We start from the raw sequence: 10679 nt of genomic DNA on the forward strand, positions 1-10679 counted from the left end.
TGGGAGCTCGATTTCTCCGCTCGAGCGTCACTTCACCCGCTCGAGCGGACGACGAAAATCTGGGAATCCCAGGTTGAGTTCTTGAGCTCCATTCCGACTTTTAACCAACAAATCATGCATGTTGTAGCTCAAATATCACATATAAGTATACTAACAAGGTATAAACACCAAAACACCTTATTATGGAGCTCAATTTCAAGGATTAAACGCTTGCATGTCTCAAATTGACACCAAACTCAATTCTATCATACATATTCATGCATTCAAAGCTCCCATCTTCAATTATTCAGACATGCATGCCCATTTGACTTCATATTCACTTCAAATAATGTAATTAGTGCTCATTCCCATAAAATTTAACAAAGACATGCTTGCATGTGGGATTACACTACCAATCTTTCACAATTTCACAAATTACATGCTAGATTTTGTGATTCCACAGGAGTTCTTTACATGCATGCACATATAGTCTTCAAATTCATCAAAACCAACTCCTTTCATGTTTTAGATCACAAATTAATCTTCAATTCCCGAAATCACAACTCAAATTCATGAGTTAGGGGTTGGTTACTCACCTAGGAGCTTTAATCTTCCAAATTCTAGTCAATTCTTGAGTTAAATCTTCAAATCCCCAAGCTAGAGCCAAAAATTGCTCAAGTCTCTTCCTTTTTCTCTCTATAGCCGGCCTCTCTCTCACTCTCAAGTGTCTAACTCAGATTTTGAGTTTTTGAGAGAGCTAAAGGAGAGTGCAATGCAAATATACAACAAGCCCCACTAACAAATATTTTAATATAAAATAATGGGGCACTTAATTTATCAATTTAATCAGTTTAAATTGACTAGAATCAATTTTCAATTAAATTTCACCGTAGGCTCTAAAAATTATGCCAATCACAATGGCGTAATCAATTTCGGGTTCTATGGCCGATAAGGCCCTCGATTTAATTCCAAAGCGGATTATTCAAACAGATATTCCTACGGTGAACAGGTAGAATTCCAAAGTCGCATATATTCACATAATGGCACACAAAAATCATATCAAAACATATAGTCACATACGTATTAGGGACCAATTAGCATACTACGGAACAGGGGTATTACAGTCTTCCCCCCTTTAGGAAGTTTGGTCCTCCAAACTTATTTTACCTCTAGTCGAAACAATTCGGAACACTTTTCATTCAACGGTTCCAATCATTCTTATAGCCATTCACTTAGTCTCAAAATCAAGCAACGCTCTATTCTCAATCAGTCATAGATTTCCCTTTTTCCGCCATACAAGGCTTGTACGGTGCCATGCCAAAACTAGAGTGAGAGCTGTTGTTGGAAGCAAAGTTTGCCAACGATGGATAGATCTTTCCAACTCCCCTGAAAAATCTAATGCATATCTTTGGAGCATTCCTCCCAAAACTCTAACAAGTTCTTTCTGATCATACATCAATTTGCGGATGGAAAACAGCGCCGAATCATAATTCAGTTTCGTATCAAATTCATAATTTGTCCAGATCATATACAGAAATCATAAGTCATGATTAAGTTTACGTGACACACCCATTAGCATTAATAGAACATATACACGTGAGGTTACGAATAACCAGTTCCATAAGGGAACCTCCGGGTCCGGGTAACATAACAGAACAGAAGCTAAGCCCCCATTTCTCTTGGAGGCTTTTCAGAATTCAAACACATTTTAGAATTTCTGTCTAAACAATAGATACTGGGACCCCATGTAACGAGCGATCTTATCGATGTAAACAGTGGCTAGTCTACAAGCATCATACAAATTTTATAGGGAGAAATGGGCAACTTCAATAATTTACCTACAATAGCCCAAATGGGACTTATACCTTGGGTGCTCAAGGTAGCCCCACAACGAAATTCGTAGCCACATATTTCCATTTCCATTCCAAAATGGAGGGAGGTTGAAGTAGTCCCGCCACTATCTGAAATTCAACTTCGACTTGTTGGCACCGAAAAATATTTAGACATATTCACCAACTAACCTCTTCAAGGTAGGTCACCAACATATTTATTTCAATGTCAGCTGACTTTATCACAGAAGTTCGGTCTATTCCGTGTCACAAAAGTTCAATTCATTCTTCAATAATTCCCCAATTCACGATCTGATTCGGTATTTATTCCAGTGACTTATCACAATTATCCAAGGTCAATTAAAAGTCTTCAGGAATATAAGGTGGATCCAGATACTGATTCCCGAAACAACAAAGGTAACATCGAAGTAATTACCCACATAATACACATAGTCCAGACATCCCCATAATACTGATTGTAAAGTACAATAACATCGAAGCAGGCAATTTCTGACATAATACACGTGTTCTCAATTCATTCAACAGTTTACAGTTCACAATTCAGTTCAATATTCAATTCCCTGTTCTATCGAGTCTTTCCACATTATCTGATAGTCATCAAAAGCATAAGGCAATTCATATATAAACCTCCATAATGGCAAAAGTAGTATCAAAGGAGTCAATCACATGTTAAGCACAATTTACACATCCTCAGGGCCCCAATTACAGAATATAATGGCGCTGGGCAGGCGTTCACAAGGTGTACTGAATTCGCACACTTATGGATAATCAGGATTTTTTTTTTTCAAAGCTTCTTGGATGTCTATAACATCTGCATAATACCAAAAGATGACATTCTGGACAAAACAAGGGAATAATCGTCTCGGAATCAAGCACACCCGTTCACAACCGTCGGTGGCCGACTCGAGATCGATTAGTCGAACCCACCCGTACGAAACCGTCGGTGGCAAAAGATATCTCGATCAAAGGTGCTACATAGGCTTAACGTCCCCTAGCACGAAAGGACGCCCCAAGAATGTCATCAAAACAAACATAATACCACTCACCGTAACCTGATCTTCCAAAATCCGATAATACTGAAGCAACCACTCTCCCATACACAACATATTCTGATCAGTCAAAGACAAATGTTCAGTACTGCTCGAAATCAAATCAATCTACCGTCATCAGTCCCCATAGCATCAAACCAACCAGGGTGGGACAATACACAAGCATCGTTCCTTAAGACACCCGATCACGGGATTTGTACAGTTCAGTTCATCTATAACACATATGTCCTCAATAGTTGAAGGTTGGTTCTCAATGGTGTTCATAGGTAGATCAATCTATTGATAGCCCACAAAAGGTCTTTCAAATAAGTCAAGCACTCCAAACGGATTCAAGTTTTGAGTCCATCAGTTTTCCTGCCAATAATAATCTGGTCATTTATTTATAGACAATTCTTAACCCCCCCTTTTACCAAATCAACTTAGATAGAGGTTCTTATCAATCAATCCAAGCAAAGGTCTTGTCAGATTAAATCAAACAAGGTCCCGTCAAATTATATCCAATGGGGGTTCTATCGGGTCAATTCAGACAAAGGTTCTATTGGATCAAGTCAGATAGAAGTTTTCTCAAATAGGGTACATTTGATTCTGTAAAGCTCACTTCGTTTGTTTAGGCACATGGCTGATAGTTTCACAACTGTCCTAAATTTATTAGTTCTCAAAGTCGTATCAGAATCATTCATCACAACTGTTCATATCAAAGTGTTTCAAATCACGTACAATACGGTATTGTCCACATATGTTCAGGTATAGTTACATAAGCATGCAAGTGTTCATATCAGGAGGTACGTATCATAATCAGTATAGCAGTTCCCAAATAAGCCTTACATGCAAAAACATGGTGCACAGTAATACATTATACAAAGTTCCTCGAGTACATACAGTATGAGATTGTTACACAAAAGTTCCAAATTAGTCACATCACCCAGTCAACTTTCTACCAATCAAAATATATGGTCTCATAATTAGAGTTCATCATTTAGGGCGCTCAACTTGGTCACACGGTTACAGAATCATAATTCCAGTGGTTTAGTCATTGAAGGCGGTGACATAATAAATCACCCTGAGCATAGGTGTAGATATATATGTGCATGTGCAGAGTCAATTAATATCCCAAAACGTATTTCACAAATTTCCCAAACGGGGCATATACCTCCAATGAATACAGTCTCGATCATGTGAGTCTAACCAATCTAGATACACATACAGCAGATATGAAATATATGCCGATCCGAATCAAATAATATCCCAAGCGAAGATGTACAAACGTACTAATTCAGAATCAATCAACACATAAGCATTCATTTGTACACAGTATAGATACCTGGGATGATGGTTACAACATTCTGGGTGCTTTCTGGGATGAGTGTAATTACTCCATCCTGAGTAGCAATTCCTACCACTGGTACGGATTTAGCCAAGACAGAGGATTCATGCACATTTCGTTCAATCCGGGGACAGTTCCTTGCCGTATGGTCCATTTTACCATATCTATAACGAGCCCCAGAAGTCTGATAACAAACTCCTCGGTGTTTCTCACACTGGTGGTGGCAAAGGTTCTTGCCGTAGCGGCAACTGACACCGCTGTCTCAAGATCTTTGCCAATTCTTGTACTACTCTTTCCGGACTATCAAGTCGGGCTGTGGAAGAACCTTCCAACCCGTATGCCCTTAATTTGCCCATACTCTACACAAATTCTTATCAAACTTTACCAAATACTGGGATGCCCAATACGAAATTAAACACAAAATCACATGAGTACATTCGCACATAGGCACATTGTTATATTCTCCTTTCACATATCGTACGCAATTAATCACTTACGCAACAGATAATTGCATATTTATCAAATATCGCATGCTGAACATTTACTAAGTAATTATATACTCAAATCATGTTCATGTTTCACATAGACACCCGTAAGCAGAATTGAATGCACATAGACAACTTTTCATGATGTGCATTATAACAAAACAAACTTATTGTACACATTAGTGTAACAATTTATATCTCATATTCGAATCATGTGTGGTATTTCTTTTAGCGTGACATATCATGTTGGTCAATCATATCAACATATCTCATACATAGGCCACGGTATTATTTCCCCCGGGCGAGGGCCTGTGCCCCGCCATTATTTCCCCCGGGCTAGGGCTTCATGACCATAAGCCACAGTATTATATCCCCTGGGCGAGGGCCTTTGCTAAGGATACCACAATTATGTTTAAGGAGAATTTAGGAAATCATTCATTCATTTCATATCATTAACAAATATTTAAAGTTAAACATAACTTTACGGAGTTCTTATTCACCGTCTGATTAAACTTGCATTATACAATATACAAAAGATTCTACGAATATGCATATACTAGAGAGCATATGTAATCAAACAGTCTGCAATGCGAGTACAGCACAACTTATAGCACATAATTGCCCAAATCAAAACACTTAAGCATATTCTCGATGCTTTCGAATTCATACTTATCTCACGAATGCATCCTAGATCTTTTCTAGATGCTTATTGCTCTTTTGGACAAGTGCGTGAGTTATTAACTCGTGCTCTGATACCACTCTGTCACGACCCGAACCCGCCCCCATGGGTTAAGGACGTAACCGGCCAGCAATCCTCAGATTACCTACGGCCTCAAACCAAAACAGACTTAACACATCAGAGTAAAGGGGGCCAAAAGGGAAGCAAAATTTAAAACTTTGTCCGTAGAGCTGTGCTTACATGGCACATCAAAACAAACCATACATATGTACGTTAATAACTCACAACAGAAACATAGCGACATAGGTTTTGTACAGACAGGATCATCCAAAACTAAGTCAACCCATAAAACTATAAGCAGACATATACAAAGCTTCGCCAACCTGACAAAATGTAAATATATAACAAAAGGCGAAGACGGGTCTCATGCGTGAGACACGAGGGCTGACTCTCTCAAAACCTTAGTTGTTCCAAGCAGACTTCACTGGAGTTGGGTTTACGCTTCTCTTGGCTCACCTACAAGACACATGAATGAGCGTGAGCGATAGCCCAGTGAATAATATCAAATATGACAGTTACATAACGATGTATAGAACAACATGCTCCAAACGGCCTTGGGCCCAATACATACTTCTATTTAACAAATATATATATATATATATATATATATATACAACTATACAAAATTCAAATCAAGTGTCTGTAGTTCCAAACATTCTGGCCTTTGGCCCATTCAGATTTCCATTCATATCAAAACGGCCTTCGGCCCGTTCATTTACGTCAAAACGGCCTTCGGCCCATACATTCATGTCAGAACGGCCTTCGGCCCACTCATTCATGTCCAAACGACCTTAGGTCCACTCATATATGTCAAAACGACCTTCGGTCCACTCATTTCTATCAAAACGACCTTCGGTCCATTCATTTCTATCAAAACGACCTTCGGTCCATTCATTCATTTCAAAATGGCCTCCGGCCCAATCGATTACGACAAAACGGCTTTCAACCCAATCATTTATGTCAAAACGACCTTCGGCCTACTCGTTCATGTCAAAACGACCTTCGGCCTACTCGTTCATGTCAAAACGACCTTTGGCCTACTCGTTCATGTCAAAACGACCTTCGGCCTACTCATTCATGTCAAAACGACCTTTGGCCTACTCGTTTATGTCAAAACGGCCTTCGGCCTACTCGTTCATGTCAAAACGGCATTTGGCCTACTCGTTCATGTCAAAACGACCTTCGGCCTACTCGTTCATGTCAAAACGGCCTTTGGCCCATTCATTTACATCAAAACGACCTTTGGTCCATCCACTTCAAAACGGCCTTCGACCCACTCATTTACATCAAAACGGCCTTCGGCCCATTCGTTTATATCAAAACGATCTCGGGTCCATTCATGTTTATCAAAACGACCTTGGGTCCACTTATGCTTATTCATATCAGACTTACGTCCCTAATCCCAATTAGCAATTCATGAAGCTTATAAGGGAATAGACAATTGGACATTCACAAGCATTCAAATATCGATATTACTCACAGTGATCGGCTTGTGGATTTGCCCTGGAGCTTGACCCTACACGTTTCATGAACACAAAAGGGTCATTAACAGTTCAATCCGTTCTTTAATTCACATATTCCTCTTTAGGCTTTATTATCATCTCATTAACTCATTTACAATGCTTAACATATGCCTAAGAGTGCTTGTAAGTGAAAGAGAACGGAAAACAGAACACAAAATACAAAAACAGGATTTCAGAAAATAGGGTCCCCGCTCGAGCGTGGACTTCCCCGCTCGAGCGGACCCTTAGGTCTGCGAAAGTACTGGTTGCCTTCAATTCCAGCTCGAGCGTGAACTCGGCCGCTCGAGCGGACTGCCTGTCTACATAGCTCCCCGCTCGAGCGTAAACTTCCCCGCTCGAGCGGGAACCATGTCTGCAGAAAATGCTGGGAGCTCGATTTCTCCGCTCGAGCGTCACTTCACCCGCTCGAGCGGACGACGAAAATCTGGGAATCCCAGGTTGAGTTCTTGAGCTCCATTCCGACTTTTAACCAACAAATCATGCATGTTGTAGCTCAAATATCACATATAAGTATACTAACAAGGTATAAACACCAAAACACCTTATTATGGAGCTCAATTTCAAGGATTAAACGCTTGCATGTCTCAAATTGACACCAAACTCAATTCTATCATACATATTCATGCATTCAAAGCTCCCATCTTCAATTATTCAGACATGCATGCCCATTTGACTTCATATTCACTTCAAATAATGTAATTAGTGCTCATTCCCATAAAATTTAACAAAGACATGCTTGCATGTGGGATTACACTACCAATCTTTCACAATTTCACAAATTACATGCTAGATTTTGTGATTCCACAGGAGTTCTTTACATGCATGCACATATAGTCTTCAAATTCATCAAAACCAACTCCTTTCATGTTTTAGATCACAAATTAATCTTCAATTCCCGAAATCACAACTCAAATTCATGAGTTAGGGGTTGGTTACTCACCTAGGAGCTTTAATCTTCCAAATTCTAGTCAATTCTTGAGTTAAATCTTCAAATCCCCAAGCTAGAGCCAAAAATTGCTCAAGTCTCTTCCTTTTTCTCTCTATAGCCGGCCTCTCTCTCACTCTCAAGTGTCTAACTCAGATTTTGAGTTTTTGAGAGAGCTAAAGGAGAGTGCAATGCAAATATACAACAAGCCCCACTAACAAATATTTTAATATAAAATAATGGGGCACTTAATTTATCAATTTAATCAGTTTAAATTGACTAGAATCAATTTTCAATTAAATTTCACCGTAGGCTCTAAAAATTATGCCAATCACAATGGCGTAATCAATTTCGGGTTCTATGGCCGATAAGGCCCTCGATTTAATTCCAAAGCGGATTATTCAAACAGATATTCCTACGGTGAACAGGTAGAATTCCAAAGTCGCATATATTCACATAATGGCACACAAAAATCATATCAAAACATATAGTCACATACGTATTAGGGACCAATTAGCATACTACGGAACAGGGGTATTACACAAGTACTGCGGGTTTTGGGGCTGGTTTGAAAGGGCCTGCTATAGGATTGGTAAACTTTGGACAATCTCGCAGCAAGTGGCTAACTTGACCACATCTAAAGCATGCTTTCGTGCTTCGATGGCATTGTCCTCTATGAGCTTTTCCATATGTAGGGCAATCTGAAATGGCGCTACTTCTGGGATTAGTGGGACCTTGATTACATAGACTAGTTAAGCCCATATTGACCATCTTGGGAGGCGCAACACCAGATCTCCTGTGGTCTCTTTCCCAAAATCGCTTCTTTTGACTTGGTTTCCCAGAGTGTAAGGCTTTAACTCCTTTTTCGGCAATGTATGCTCGATCCACCACTCCTACATAATTAGCCTCTGATTGGTCACTTTGTGGCCTTCTGTTTGTCATAGATCCGTTGACCTCTATTCTGATTGTCACTCTAGTGACCTCTGTTCTGTTTTGTTATGTACCGTGGTTATAGTTATTTACCTACATAATTTCTGGATTTTAGTTGTTGCCACTTAACTAATTTGTTTTAGGGCTGAGCAAGGAATCTGTAAAATCTGTAATCTGATTCAGTCCAATCCAATCCGATAGGTTTGGATTGGTTTTTTGAATCCGTGGTTCAGTTCCGGATTGAAAATATCAAAATCCGTAGGCCACGGATCGGTTTCGGATTGAACCCCACAGTTTCGGATTGGAACCGATCTGGACCATCTAGAAATAATCTATATTTTTATACTATATACCTTCCCACACCATATAATTTCTTATCTGATATAAAAACTAAAATGTAACCTAACCTAATCCAGCAGCCTCACTCATTCACGCCTCTCACTCTCATCTTAGGTCTCTATATCGATGGTGTCTCTCTCTCTTCTCTTTTCTATCTCAGACTGAGTTCTCTCTCACACTCTCATCCATCTCAAATCAGATCGGTGTGCTGCTGCTCGTCTCTCTCTGTCGGTGAGCTCTCTCTCTCTCTCTCTTTCTCTCTCTCGGATCGGTGACTATTTTTGTTCATTTGTTCCCAGATCATCCATCTCAGATTAGATCGATGGCTATAGTTGTTGTCTCTCTCTTTCGGTGAGCTCCTCTCTCTCTCTCTCTCTTTCTCTCTCCAACACTCTGAAATGGGTTTAATCTCTAACACTCTGAAATGGGTTCCCAGATCATCTATCGCAGATTAGATAGATTGTTCATGTCATCTACAATGGATTCGGTAAATGAAAGTAGGAGATTTTTTTTCTGTTTTTATTTTTATTATGTTTTCTGTTTTCATTTTATTTTTATACTTTTTTTTCTTCCTGTTTTGTATTTCTATTTTTTGTTTTTATTTATTTATTTATTTCTGATTTCATCTCTGTTTTGTGTTGTTTGTTTGATCAGTCTAATTATATTTCATGTAGATATTTTCTCTGTTTTTCCATCTTTTATTAATGAGGGGAAAAAGATTATAGAACAGGGGTAAGATTATAGAACAGGGGTAAGATCATTCCATAAATATTCCGACTCTGATTTAAGTAACCATTGATGCACAAATCAGTGTTTATGGAAATTAAACTAGGGGGGAAAGACTTTGCTAGATGGTAAGATCATTTCAGGCAGAATGTGAGCACAAGTACTTTTTGATAGTTAGAAACATTGATTGGTTCTAGTTCAAAGCACAAAAGTGTCGAAGATGTCATGGATGTTGTTTAATTATATTGTTTACAGGTTTTCAGCAGCTATGTTGCTATTGGAATGAAAATGTAATGTCTATATTTTTTTTGTTATTTAATTATTTAAATCCGTGGTCCTAAACCGATCCAATCCGTGTTTCAACAGATTGGTTCGGATTAGTTCCACAATTTAAATGGATTGGATTGGTTTTAATTTTTCATGAACCGTAGATAACAGATTGGTCCTGATTTTCTCCCAATCCGGACCAATCCGGTCCATGCTCACCCCTAATTTGTTTAATCAAATTAAGTTATGTTTAATGTTTTAGTTTAAATAACTATCCATGGTTATTTTATGCCCTATGCTATTGGCATAATATCTCTCACTCTGCTATGTACTTATAGCTGTTACCTCTTTCAGGTGATGAAATATAAGGAAGGATTATGACCTCGTGTAATGGACCAGCACAGAACTTGTTGCCGACATTTTTATTTATAATTTTATTTTTTTTCCTTTTTCTTACTTCTTCTTCGTTTTCACTGAATAATAAAATAATAAAAGCCGATGGATGAATTTTCTTTTTATTTAAAAAGTAGGATAATTAATAGA

The sequence above is a fragment of the Camellia sinensis genome, chromosome 14 (genome assembly GCF_055761805.1).
Source record: "Camellia sinensis isolate YWXY chromosome 14, ASM5576180v1, whole genome shotgun sequence".
Taxonomy (NCBI): Eukaryota; Viridiplantae; Streptophyta; class Magnoliopsida; order Ericales; family Theaceae; genus Camellia; species Camellia sinensis.